At 36.3% G+C, this 14454-nt stretch overlaps 1 protein-coding gene across 1 annotated transcript in view; it reads right to left on the bottom strand.

Moving 5' to 3' along the window:
- LOC146004621 (uncharacterized) overlaps nucleotides 1-541 on the bottom strand; it is a 113675-nt gene extending 113134 nt beyond the window's left edge. Inside the window, exon 1 of the mRNA XM_083143501.1 lies at nucleotides 441-541. The gene's annotated coding sequence lies outside the window, so the exon portion shown is untranslated. The remainder of the gene's footprint in view (nucleotides 1-440) is intronic.
- Between the last annotated feature and the right edge of the window lie 13913 nt (nucleotides 542-14454).

The raw sequence follows: 14454 nt of genomic DNA, 5'->3' as shown, positions 1-14454 counted from the left end.
TTAGGTTCCATTAGCATAATTACAAAGAAAAATTATAAAAAAACCTCTCTCCTGTGACGTCGGAACACAATGTTGCTACAATGTTGTGCGATAAGTGACACCAATTCGGAATAAATGGCTTGTTCCGAACTCGACAGGTGGTTCTAGTGAAAACACGGCGAGGCTGAAACACTGGCTACGGGGTTGCATCGTCTTAACACAAGGAACATTGCACTCTCATGCAAAAAGCAAATGGCGTGAGGAGAAACAGCGTGTCGAACAGAGATTTTCGCAGAAAACAACACGCATTCACATTAAAATGGATCAAATCTACATTCAGGAACTTCCAAAACGCTGAAGAAAATGATTTCCGTAAGTGCTTTCTCCTGTAAATTTGAAGGAAATTTCAAGGAATCCGTTTTGCCCATACGATAATGTTACCAACATATTTTCTTGAATACCTCGTCTTTGTCCTTCCTCTAGGCAGATGTTAAGATTCAAACCAGTCATCGTCAAGCAAAGTCTACACAGACTATGATAATCCTCTCCGATCTTTGCATGCCGACAAGTAACACACCAAAGAGAATAATAGGATGAGAGCTGGCACTCAGCCCCTAATGTGGAAATCGTGCGTCGTCTGCTAGGAGGGGAAATGAGGGGAGGTAGGGGACTTGAGCTACACTAGCGGCATCTCGTCCTGGTCCCCCGAAACTCACGAACTTACACAGCGCTCTACTGTTAACAAGTGAAGGAAGCGTCGCACGTAAGTTTGAATTTGAAGTAACCGTCGATGTTGCTCGCGTCGGTAGAACGCCGAAATTTGTTCGTGCTCCGTGTTTGGCGTGGTGTTTGGATGTATTTTTTGGCTATATTTTTTAGGCGATTAGCAACAACTGAAGTGCAATTCAAAGCCCACCATACCTCGTAGATGTAAGTTACGAGTTCGATTATTTTACGGGAAAAATCTACGAGATCTGAAGCTTGGATAAATTCGCGTTTCAGAATTCCGAAGGATCCAGACAGGTATGTACAATAAATCTTACGAGACATTAGGAAAATGTAGTTAGAAAATTCTTAGTTTGTTAATAAATAATGCGATCACCAAAGGTAAACATATTAGTATGTGTGTATATTTATAAGGTAAACAATCATAACACAGTTGCATGATACTTTGGTCCACCCTCTATTTTCACGAAATTTCACACTTTTGTCCTATAAGACGTGTTGGCTGGAGCTCAAGGGAGCCAAAAGGAACGGATATCCGGTGATTCGGAGTCCACCATCGAATTTGTGATTTTTTTCCCCTATCTAAAGGAGGCCTTTAAGAATACTTTTAACATACCAAGCCCGGTCTCACTGCAGAACATGGGCTGCCTTTTCCCTCTAAATAGACGAACGAAATTTATATCAACTGAAAGTACGTACCTTCTACTTCCATTTTCTGGTGTTCCTTTTACGATTACTATTATATTATTGCCCGTAAAAAATGTTTTTCCTGCTACTAAAAGCAATGCATTTCCCCATTTGTTGGCATCCATATTGTTTACGCACTCAAGTGTTGTGCGATAAGTTGATTTGTCACTCCGGATTCCACCCACAGACGCTTAGTTTCTTTCATTATTTCAGATGAGGAATGCTTACAAGGTTAGGTTAGGCCTGTTAGGTTGGGTTCCAATAGCATAAATACAATGAAAAATGTTTTTCCTGCTACTAAAAGGAATGCATTTCTCCATTCGTTCATGTCCATATTGTTTACGCACAGTTTCTTTCATTATTTCTTCGAGGAATGCCTAGAAGGTTAGGTTAGGTTTCATTAGCATAAATACAATGACTAATTATTATTTAGGCTAAGTAAACTAAACCTAGCTACCTAACAACACAGGCATTTTTTGCTTTCACTAGATTTGTGCAGGAATATGCCTTTTCCTTCGCTGCTACGATTTCAATACCGCCCAACCTGAACACGTTTTTCTGTTTTTTGTAAAGAAAAATTTTTTTCCGCACTTTAAAACTTACTTTTCCCGATTACTAACTACAAAACGTTACCAAAAAATTATGAACCGCGTTCCTCCTAAGCAGCCCATATTCTGCAGTCTTACCCCAAGCCCCTTTGGAGGCAAAATTGTCAGTTCGACACGCAAGAAGCTCAGTCTGTGAAGCACGTTTTTCTGCTTCTATAATACAGATTTTCTGAAAAATTGGAGAAGAAATATAAACAAAGAGAGATTGTGTGTGTGTATATATAAAACTTCCAGGGAAGAAGGAAATCAAGTACATCTCTGTATAACACACAGTATTTAAATTAAATGATGTAATAAAATATAAAAATAAACATTGTGTGAAAACCTTAAAATTTAATTCTAAGTTCTTCGGATCTTAAATACCATATGCACACGTATGTGTTTAGATCTGCTTGTTAGAATGCATGTGATTGTATTTGTACATGGAACTGTAAATTATGAATCTAATCAACTTATGTTTTTATATTACAGATGTTCCCATGGTTGACCAGTCCTGAAAGCACAAAATATGGAGAAATACTGTGCAGTGTCCATACATAACATGAAAGTGATTTCTGCTACGATTTAGTGACAAGTGTGAAATGTGATAAAAATTTATTTTTACTGCCTCACTGTGGACTAACAGCGTTCCAAAATCTTCTGATATTGAAATATTTTCTTGGTGCATAGTTTACCTCAAGAAAAAAATAATTGGTGAGAGCTTTGATTCTTAAAAAGTTTAATTGTTCTTGTTGCCATTTCTTCATTTGTGTGCGGATGTATATAAGTGAGAAAAACTTGTGATACACTGTGAGAAATTCCAAATGTAGTGCCTTTTGCCCTTTTTCTTTATGAGATGTAATGCATCTTTATTCAAAAAGGAAAGATGAGAAGACTATATTCGGATCGATACATGAAAAACAAGGGAGTATGTATTTTGTCATTAATAGTGTCAGTGGTATGAAGAAAATTGCATGGATTCAAACAAAGTGCTTGTTTTGACAACCATATTCTCATACTTTCATGCAGCTTAGGGTATGGATTACCTCCCTTATGGTAAGAAACCACATTCAAATTTTAACTCCGGTATGTCACTCTTCTGGTTCCACAAGTTTTAAGGCAATTCTTGCTTCTTTCTAATTTACTAACGAAAACATATTGACTGCAATTGAGTCATTGGCCCAAGTTCCTTTTGTTTTGTTGCGATTTCAACATGCTACGAATGCAATTTTTACATGGTTCAATTTCGGTGTGCGTCTGTTAACACATACTGCGGAGTTTTAGCGATTACTTAAGGTTTTTTTCAATATATGCTTTCGTGGTTAGGTTAGGCCGGTTAGGTTTGGTTTTCTTAGCATTAAAATAAAGTCCCTAAATGCATTCTACTAAGTTTCCGATTTACTTCTACATTCATTCCCACACTTCTACGATATTTACTGTCGCTTGTCGACAGAGAATATCGTGTCCATGAGAAGTGCGTAAGATAATTTTAAAGTTTTTTTTTCAACATAAATAACAGTGCTCATTACTTTAAGGAGGGTTCAAATTTCGTGTGACAATGATTTCCAAAATTCTACGATAATTAGTCTTTGTGCTAGGATAAATCATAAAACAATCGGAACCGTTACCGAGCCATTTTAGAAATCTAGATTGTGAATTAAAGCCAGTGTATTTTAGGAAGAAAAATATAGTGACAATGCTCTGCATTTGTGTTAGTTCACTAGTAATCTTATTAAAAGTATTTCCAGTTCTCAGTGGCACATTTGCTTGTGTGCAGGACCCAGTACTGATTGCATTTGGGCAGCTAGTAAATATAATGCTCCAACACAGTGTAGATACAACACATGTTAGTCACTAAAATAGGTACTTTAGTATTATGCAGACTGCCTCATTTGAGACTGTGCATTTAGGGACTTTTTTTTAATGCTAAGAGAACCAAACCTGGCCTGCCTAACCTAACCACAAAAGCATAGATTGAACAAAATGTGGTTAGGTTAGGCAGACCAGGTTTGGTTCTCTTAGCATTAAAAAAAATCCCTAAATGCACGGTCTGAAATGAGGTATACCGTATAATACTAAAGTACCCTAAAATATAAGTGTTTTATGCAGCCTCAACATTATTTTTTAGAATATTTTTAGTGCTAATCTCATAACCAAAGGTTCCAGTTCAAGTCTGGGCCAGGGTTTGGGTATTTCTTTGTGAGAGTCCCTTTATGTCAGAGAAGTGACCCATAATTAGAAAGCTTTTAGTACAGAAGGGACAGATTAACTGATTGTTTACTGGTTTCGGCTAATATAGGAATAAGTAATGGATCATTATAATTTTTTTCATCCACCCCCACCTTCGGCCGTGATCATGAAAGTGTGGAATCCACACCCGCTAGAAGTTTTCATGGGAGCACTTTACTTTTTTTTTTTTTACTTTAATATATAGGCTCAATTGTCATACCAATCCCATGTTAGAGGTTAAAATGTCATCTCAGTCTTCATTATAAAATTGGGTGAAGTTTTATTCCTGGAACTTTTGTTATGTTTACAAAGAGGAACAGTTTCACCTATGTAAAAATAATAATTTACATAGTTTTTCATTACATGTCTGTACTGTTATAATGATTTGGAGACAATAATGAAATAATTTTGAGTATCTGTCTTTGTTTATATTATCCTTTCTTTACTTGCCTATTGTTACTGCATTTCTCCACAAAAGACCTACAGTCGAGAGTCGTCAGCTATTAGAGGTTGAGTGTTCTGCACTGCAGAAGTGTGTCAAATGAAAAGTGCTACTGTTTCATGTAGAAATGGCTGTGCGCTCAATTTATCATAATATAATATATATTATCTGAGTTCAGTTTCATTTAAATATTGATGAAAATACTTTCTTCTACATGCAGAACACTCAACATACATCCACATGTAGATAATAAAAATGTAATTAGCACATTTACTTCTTACTGGGAAAATATCGTAAGGAGGATCTGATGGAATTTTGTGATACATATATTTGTCCTGGTCAACATTATATGGATTACGACTCAATTAAATTCCTTTTTTTTCTTTGTTCAGTGAAGATGTGAACATGCGAGTCGTGATGAATGGGATTTATTTTTAATTGAATTCAGTTTACATTTTTTCATGGATGATGATGATGAATGATGCTTTTTACCCTATCATTGAGTTTAGAACAGTGGTGTATTCATCCATATTATCTGGTCTACCATTGTTAAACAAGCTTTTTGCATACATGTGGAAATTGCCTCAAAATTTGAATTTGTTTTAATTCAATACTTGTTTTACTTTACTTGGTGTTTTATTTCTTTTATATCTAATATATAATAAACTTATACAATAAGTAAGAATTGTTCCGGTAAACCAGGTAAAATATTACGAATACGCCACTGGTTTAGATTTGCCTCCGGCTATGTGCCACAGGAAAAAGCATGTTACAATTACCTGGTGATTGGAATATTTAGATCCTATGTGGGTAAAGGTGGTAATGTAATGCAAAGCTAAATCCTAGGCAGTGCTTTTTTTCTGGTGGTATGCAAACTGTATGCCATACCGGTATCTTTTTACATGTGAAAATAAAAAATAACATCATTTTATTTTAATGTTAGAAGTTTGTGTTTGTGTGTAACTGTATGAATGCAGGATCACATGTGAACATACCTTACTATTCTGGGTAGTTCTCATAATGAACACAAGAACAAATTTTTTGGAGAGTACTGGAACCTGTCTTCCCAGAAAAAAGTACTGGCCCTAAGTAAGACCAGATGATTCTGTGCCAAAGTTTGAGGTTTAAGCCAACTTTATGCTCAGATAGGCTAATTTTGAATTTAAAATTGAATCAACCACTGCATTAAGCCTCCACCCACGACTTCTCCTGATTACAAGTCAACATCATCAGAGAAGCCGAGATTATCCTTCAGATCACTAATGTAACTGCCCAGGGTGTGAAATCATTGAAAACTGGTGGGGGGAGAAAGTTCTTCATCTAAAACCCTCCCCCACAAACATATGTGATACATATTTGTAATGTTATTAAAAGCAAAAATAGTAGTATAATTGTTAATGATCTCTTGAGAGAGAATGCATTCAATACTCATAACTACACTAATTTGTGTGTGTTTTCGATATTATTCTTAGTAAAGTATATTTGAAATTAAAAGTAATTGCTTATCTTTTGTTTGCTATAACAAAAACCCCTCCCTGCCTGGAAATTTTTGGTGGGGGGATTTTTGAGGCCAATATTGTTGGTGGGGGGAAATTCCCCGTAGGATTTCGCACCCTGTAATTGCCACATTTTATCGGAGAGAGAGATGAAATTATTCATTTATGGAATTATTTACACATTTTCAGAAAGTAATGTATCAGGTAAGGGTTTCAATTTTTTTAATGTTTAGTTTTGAATACATTCTTGCTTTAACTGCACAAGGTGTTTAGTAATGAGCAAATCATCTTGAGGTGAAATGTGTGCATGGTCATCAGGAAGATGGGACCCCCCCCCCCCCTTGCAAAATGATTATCAACTTAAATTTATATTTCACCCATGTTCTTTCATTTAAGTAACAGCAATATATGATAATTTTTATAAGATTACAGTCCTTCAAAATGAAGGACAGGTTTCATGGGATTTACTGTCTTTTTGCCCGCCTCCTCTATCCTGGAAAAATCAAAGCTGTGGCTGCATTATTACTGATGTAATATGGTGTTTGTTTTTTGAAACCTCTATGATGTGCATATGTTTTTCGTAAAATATTGCTCGCACATGAAGATACATATACAGAAAGTTCGTGAACGATTGTAAGAATCGCCTTTAGATGGTGTATGCTGAAATAAGTAAGTTCCCGTCCCTTTTTTTTACGTGTAATTTTCAGGAAAAAATCTAATTTACGTTTAAATTTTCTACACTTAGAAAATTACAATACTCTGTAAAGAAAAGAAAAAAAACTAGCAGAAACCTGAATTCCTAAATACATTTATTTAAATTGTAAATGTTTTTCCCTTCGAAAGTTCACTACGTTGGTAATAATTTTCAGCAGTCAGGCAGCTTAATTTAGAGAGTCCATATTTCGCCATGGAATTTTTCGAAATATAGACGTGTGTTGCGACGTAAAAATATAATAGCGTCTACGCAAAGCGCGTTGCTCCCGGCGTTGCTATGGTAACCGCAGTAGTTCGGGGGACTTGCGTGTGGCGGCAGCATAATCTCTGCTTGTTCCTGATTGGCCGCTCTCGTTTAAATTTCTCATTCCGGATTGGCTGTCTTGTAAGCCGGCTGCTGAAAAGTTTCCATTGTGGGTATAGGAACTTTCTTCTCTCTTTACATCCCCATTCTCTTTGTAACACACGTCCGTGAAGTTAGCACCGAATTGAAACGAGAAGTAAGCGACCTGAACGCAGCTGAAACAAAGGATATAGATGGTAGCTCTGGGTTGCCAGGAGTGTAAAAAAAGCCATCCAATTCAAGAGAGCCGGAAAATTATGCAAATAGCAGTTTATGAATTTATATTTGTTTTCGGGTGGAGGGGGGAATACACGAAAGTCACCGATATTACAAAAATGTATGCACGTACGGATACAAATGCAATTGTAATGGGTAAATTGGAAAAAAAAACACCGCAAAAAAAAACCTAGGATTTCATAACTACAACATTTTTCTATAAGCCTGCATACTCAACATCATTCTTCCTACTATATTCTAGCATCTAGAGTACTCCCACCGAATTGAAATGTCACAAAATAACGTATACGAGGGAATAATGAAAAACTTAATGTCCCGCGGTGTCCAACCTGTGGCCCGCGAGGATTTGGTTTCCCAAAGAAATCAAAGCAGGTTCCTTCCCCAAAAACCCTGTATGCTCCATATATTTCTTCGAATCGGATTCTAGGTTCTAGGGCATTTTCAATGTAATCGTACGTACCGAGTATAAGGGGGAAATTTTAAAATTCTCCTCATGTCCAAACTGTGGCCCGCGAAGATCTGATAATCTAGGGTGTCGTAAGCACATCCTTTGTTTATCACCCTGTAATAGTCAAAATATTTCTTCGAACGATATTCTTGCCTCTAGGGAACTAGCACCGAATTGAAATGTCGCATAATAACGAATACGAAGGATTAATGAAAAACTTATTGTCCCGCGGTACCCAACCTGTGTTCAGCGAGGATATCGTTTCACCTTGAAATCAAAGTACGTTCCTTCGGCAATCACCCTGTATGCTCCATATATTTCTTCGAATCGTATTCTAGGTTCTAGGGCATTTTCAATGGAATCCTATGTACCGAGTATAAGGGGGAAATTTTAAAATTCCCTCATGTCCAAACTGTGGCCCGCGAAGATCTGATAATCTTGTGTGTCGTAAGCACATCTTACGTCAACTTACATCAACTTACAAACTTACCAAGTCAAAGGTTTCCAATAAGTGGGGACTTAAATTAAGAACGCTCATTGCAAAAAGTCTCCATCGTGTTTCGACGGTCATGAATAATCCCATAACATTAAATGCTAGCCGCCTGGTTTCAAACACTCACGACTGTAACAATGTATTTGGAAATTATACCTTGGCATGTAGCGTAATTTCGTAATAAGCATAATTGTGTTTAGTGAATTCTTCTTGCCCCTTTTTTCCAGAATCCCTATTGTATATTGGTTATTTTGTGACCTTGGCCTCAGTGGCGTGCGCAAGGGGAAAGGGTTAGTGGGCGTTATAATCCTCCTTTTTGGTCCGGTATTTCTTTAAAAAAGAACGTCTAAGGCATGAAAAGATGGCAAAATGAAGGCTGACTGCTAAAAAAAGTATACGTAACCCCCCTCCCCTTCCGGAAATCCTGGGCAGCCACTGCTTGGCCTCACAACGCTTTGCTTTGTGTTTCTTACGCGGGCGCTGTAGATACAAATCCTGAGGTTCCTTAGTACGGAGCGAATTACGTTTCGCTGAAACCTGTTTATCTGAATGTACACAGAATACTCCTTGCATGTGAATATCCTTTATTAATTTCATTCTGAATAAATTTTTGTTTAAACGATGTTATTAATTTTATTGCAAGAGATATAACCATTAATTTGTTTTTACTACGGGCCTTGCTCCCTGCTCCCGTATTATGTAAAAAAAAAGTAAAGTGCTCCCCTGTGCTTAGCACCACGCCATGAAGGCGTATAGGGGGTGTGGGGTAACGCCCCACACTTCTCTCATCCGGTCATGGGTGGGGGGGATGTGATCAGCATCACGCCCTGACTGCCTTTACCCCCCAGGGTTTTCCCCAGGTACCCATGTCATTCGACGCTGGGTGGACGCCGGGGCCGCTTCCAACGTTAGAAAAGTTCCCGGATTTGAACCGGCCGGGGATCGAACCCGGGACCTTGAGCATGGTAGTCAGATGCATTACCGACTTTTTTTTTATTTACAATATAACTCTATTACATACTACTACTTTTTATTAGGGTTTAACCATACTTCATTTGTAGTTACATTCACCAATATTACATTATATTGTTGAGTCATACAGTGTATGTTGAATATAGTTTGCATATAACTTTTTTTTTACTTGGTAAAATTTTTCCATATTCACTGCGGTAATAGTCCCTTATATTGTTTCCTGTTTGTAAGGTATTGATTATACAAATCTTTCACTGTTAGCTGATTACAGTCTGTTTTCTTTATAAGTCCATATACATATTCATTATAGCTTCTTGATATACTTTTTGTGAAGTGGGAATTTTTATCTCATTCACTGGTGCTTCTAATGGAATATCTCTTATATATGTATATCCTTGAATGTCCTGGACATTTTCTTTAGATTGAATCATTGAAAAATACCGATGATTAATCAAAGCTTTTGTTTTTTTACCAACATCCATGATACTCATTCCTCCTTGCTGTTTTTGTGAGCTAAGTGTCTGTTGATTCACTCGGAAAACGTTTCCTGCCCAAAGGAACCGGTTTAAACTTTTCTTTATTCGTGCTAAGTTACGATTATCACATGGCCAAATTTGGGCTTCATACCACAATTTTGATAAAATATATACATTTGCTATTTTAACTCGCGTACATAAAGTGAAGGGTCGTTGTATAAATTTGTGTATGGTATAATTAATATTCTGATATATATTTATCATAGCTAAGTTTTATGCTTTTTGTAGTGTCATTTGTAAAAAACACTCCTAGGATTTTAACTTGATCCACTTTTTTAAATATCACATCAGGTAGGTGTTAGTAGAGTAAACGATACTTTCTGGGCCACCCCCCAAAATCTAACCATTTTATAGTGATCTCTTCAAGTGTAATTTAATCAAAAATAAAAATGTAGCTGTTTTTCTAAGTGTAAAAAAGTGAAAATTTGCTTCACGCAAGAGTTCAACATTCAATTTTTATAGATTAAAATCGCAAGATTTAGATAATTTCCCCTTATTTTTAAAATTTCACTTTTTTAAAATTCTAAGTGTAAATAAATAACTAATTTTATTAAAAAATGTTATTTATTTGTTTTGAATAGGGTTGAATTTCAAAATCCTTTTTCTATTGCAGATTTTTCTAAGCAAATTAAATATTAACAGAAATGTTGGAAAGAATTCTCATGTAACCTAGTGTTTTTTTTTTTTACTCAGACAAATCAATAGTTTTGTCTCGAGAATTCTTTGCATTCCAAACATTCCTGAGTGTGTGCGTGTGTGTGTAGAGATTGATGCACTTACGGGTGCGTGAGAACATTAAGACATTGACCTGTTAAGAATGCCACATCAATAATACTGGCTCGGGGAATGTCATGTGACTTGTGCTGATTGGTTGGCTAAGGGGAATTTCCCGATTAGTAAATTGAGCTTATAAATAGAGGTTTGCTATCTTAAATTATTATTTGTGAATTAGAGGGTGTAAGAAGAGGTTTGTTAATAATTAATTACCTAAAATTATATAGTTTTTGAGCAGAAACATATAAAAAGTAAATATTTATTGGTGTATAGTATATTTTTTATAAAATTTTCTATTTTCTTACGGATTTTTAATAATATAAATTCATAATTATTTTTAATTAAATATATTAACCTAAAAAAATTATATATATAAAACCTAATTATAAAAAATAAAATTAATAACAAACAAATTAAATTTAACCAAAAACAAGAAATTTTACATCATGTTGTATATGATACAACAGATATAAAATAATGAAGCATTAGATATTCCAAATTTTCTAGCTAATCTTAAATCCAAAATTAAAAATGAAATCTGTAAAAAACTTACAGAATTTTCCCTCAAAATATATTTTATTTTATCATCAATGTATAAAAATCCTCGTAATGAAAAAAAAATATTTTCATCCTATCCATGTGTTAATTTTACACAATTATGACATTCTTAAATTAGATGATATTTATGATAGAATTTGTGAAGAACTCAAGTTAAAACAACAAGAGTTCCAAGGGAGAGGTTCAGGTTGGTCACTTTGTGAGACAAACCATAAACTTGAATTGAAAATAGCAAAATATACCCCCCTTGGAGGTGGATCTAGTTATATTAAACTGCCTGAACAGATTGAAAGAAAAAAGCTGTATTGAATATTAAAAATAATGATAATAAATGTTTTCTCTGGTGCATCGTACCATATTTTCATCCAGATAAAAATCATAAATACCGTGTCCCCCAATACAAAAATTTTGAAACAAAATTTTAAAAAGCCATGTCAGGAATAAAATATCCAGTACACATCTCAGCTATCGAGCAATTTGAAAAACAATATAAACAATATAATAATCAATGGACAGCTGTGCATGTTTATTGTTATATTGAAAATCATGATATTAATATACTTAAACACCATTCACAACCATATGGTGCACATATTATAAGATTATTATATGTTAAAAAGGGAAACAAGAAACACTGTTGTCTCATACAGATCTCCCAAAATTGGTAAGAAAACAAATAATATCAGTTCATTATAAAATTACTACGAGGTGTGGCAATTAAATAACGAGACTGGTGTCATAACTGTGATGTATTGCAAGAAAGTTACAATTGACTGGTATCCCCTTCAATATACTCCCCTCCCCTATCAATACACCGCTGCATACGTGTCTTCCATTGTTCAAAGCAATGCTGTAGGTCATCGGATGTCACACTGTTCAACAACTCTGCCGTTTTTCGTTTCACCTCTTCCACGGAGTGAAAATGTGTTCCCTTCAATGCACTTTTCACTTTTGGGAAGAGATAAAAGTCACAGGGGGCCAGGTCTGGGGAATACGGAGGATGGTCGAGCACAGGAATGCGCTTGGCGGCTAAAAACTGCTTCACAGAAAGGGCATTATGGGCAGGCGAATTGTCCTGGTGGAGGATCCATGCATCGTTCTTCCACAAATCCGGTCTCTTCTTCCTTATTCTTTCCCTCAGTTTGCTTAGGACTTCTTTGTAGTAGGTCTGATTCACCGTTTGACCCTGAGGCACCCATTCAGTCATGATGATACCCCTGATATCGAAAAAAACGATGAGCATTGCCTTCAGTTTCGACTTGCTCATTCGTGCTTTTTTCATTCTTGGCGATGTGGGAGTCTTCCAGTGCATGGATTGACGCTTGGTCTCGGGATCATATTGGAAAATCCATGTTTCATCACATGTGATGACACGTGTTAGCAATTCTGGGTCTGCTTTGAGTCGTTCCATGATGTCACAGCAAATGGTCTTTCGATTGTCTTTTTGGTCCTGAGAGAGGTTTTTCGGAACAATTTTTGCACACACTTTTGTCATGTTTAAATTCTCATGCAAAATTTGTCTTACTGTCTCTTTGTTAATGTTCATCATGTCTGCGAGCATCCGAATGCTCAGACATCTGTCTTTCCGCACAAGTTCATGAATTTTTTGAACATTGTCGTCCTTTCTTGAACTCACAGGGCGGCCGGGACGTTCATCATCTTCAACCTCCTCCCTCCCTTCTGAAAATCGTTTGTGCCATTCGAACACTTGCGCACGTGACATAGCATTATCACCATACACCTCTTTTAACATTGCACAACATTCCGTCGGTGTTTTTTTAAAATTTCACCAGAAATTTGATGTTAATGCGCTGCTCAACTTTATTGTCCACCATGATTCCGGCACTACTACAGAACACTGTCCTCTTCAAGCAAGCCTGCAAAGAAAAGAAAAGCTTTCAGAATCATGAAACAAACAGTGGGTGCGCATGAAGGTTCAATATCAACAACACATCAATAGCTACCTCCCCCCACTATCCTACGCGACAGGAGGTGCGCAGTCTCGTTATTTAATTGCCGCACCTCGTATATGTGATAGATGCCTGTCAATATTTTATGGAAGGGGTAACAAATCATGCGAACAGCAATTAGAGGAACATGTTGAAAAATGTTATCTTTATCCTCATGTAACTTACAAATTTCCATCCAAAAATATAAAATTTTCTAATTATAATTCATTAGTACAACATCTATTTGTAATCTATGCTGATTATGAAACAATACAGAAACCAATGGCAACATGTATCCCAGATTCGAATGTATCCAGTACAACAAATATAGCTAAGCATGAAGCATGTAGCTTTGGACTAAAATTAGTAAAACTTATGGAAAAGCAGTCCACATATATATTGTTGTAATCCCGTCTTACCTGGGATCTGAGGTCACAGGGATGTTTCAATAATACATTTTAGGTAGAGCTTAAATGTATCTGTTAGCTGAACCTGCTCCGATTAAGAGGGAAGAGATATGGAAAGTTGAGTTAAAGGTTATTCACGCTTGTTCATACCTGGTAGGTGAGTGAAGTTCTTGTCCAGATGCTTCTTACAGACCGAATTGTGACTGATGCCAAGGTTCTATCCTGCGACTCTTGGCTCACCAAACCGAGCGATCCCGCGCGACTCGCTGCATGCTAGGCAGCCGTAACTCCGTGTTCCGTCGTCGTAGTTCAGTAGTTGTAATGTGTTGTAGAGTAAAGTGTAATCAGAGACTAATGAGAGTTCGATGATACAAGTAATCCAAATGAGAGTCCAATGAGCCAAAATGAGAGCGAGCTCGGGGAGTGAGCTCCCTTTTATAATCTTAGGCTTCGAAAGGTTGTTAAACCTTTCGGACACGATGGATCTTGTTTAGATCCACGCGTTTGCCTTTCAGTCGATGCTTCACGGAAGTTACAAAGTTAGCGCATTCTTGGGATCACCAGCTGGTCGGACAATTCCAGGAAATAAACAAGCGTAAATATTATCATGACGAGGTTTTCTCGGTTTAATAATCTCCATATCTCTACAATATATTTATCGAGGCGAAGATGCACCTAAAATATTTATTCAAACACTTCGAGAGTGGATTGAAATTCTTGCTCCAGTGTTACATAAAGAAATACCAATGAAGGAACTTACACCACAACAAAATTGGGAACATAATAATAGTTTAAGTTGCAAATACTGTAATAGATATTTTATTTCTGATAGTGAAACACCACAACCATTTTAATGGAGAATATATTCATACAATTT

Source organism: Lepisma saccharinum, chromosome 22, assembly GCF_977018435.1.
Source record: "Lepisma saccharinum chromosome 22, izLepSacc3.1, whole genome shotgun sequence".
Classification (NCBI taxonomy): domain Eukaryota; kingdom Metazoa; phylum Arthropoda; class Insecta; order Zygentoma; family Lepismatidae; genus Lepisma; species Lepisma saccharinum.
This window is presented reverse-complemented; position numbering and strand designations above follow the sequence as displayed.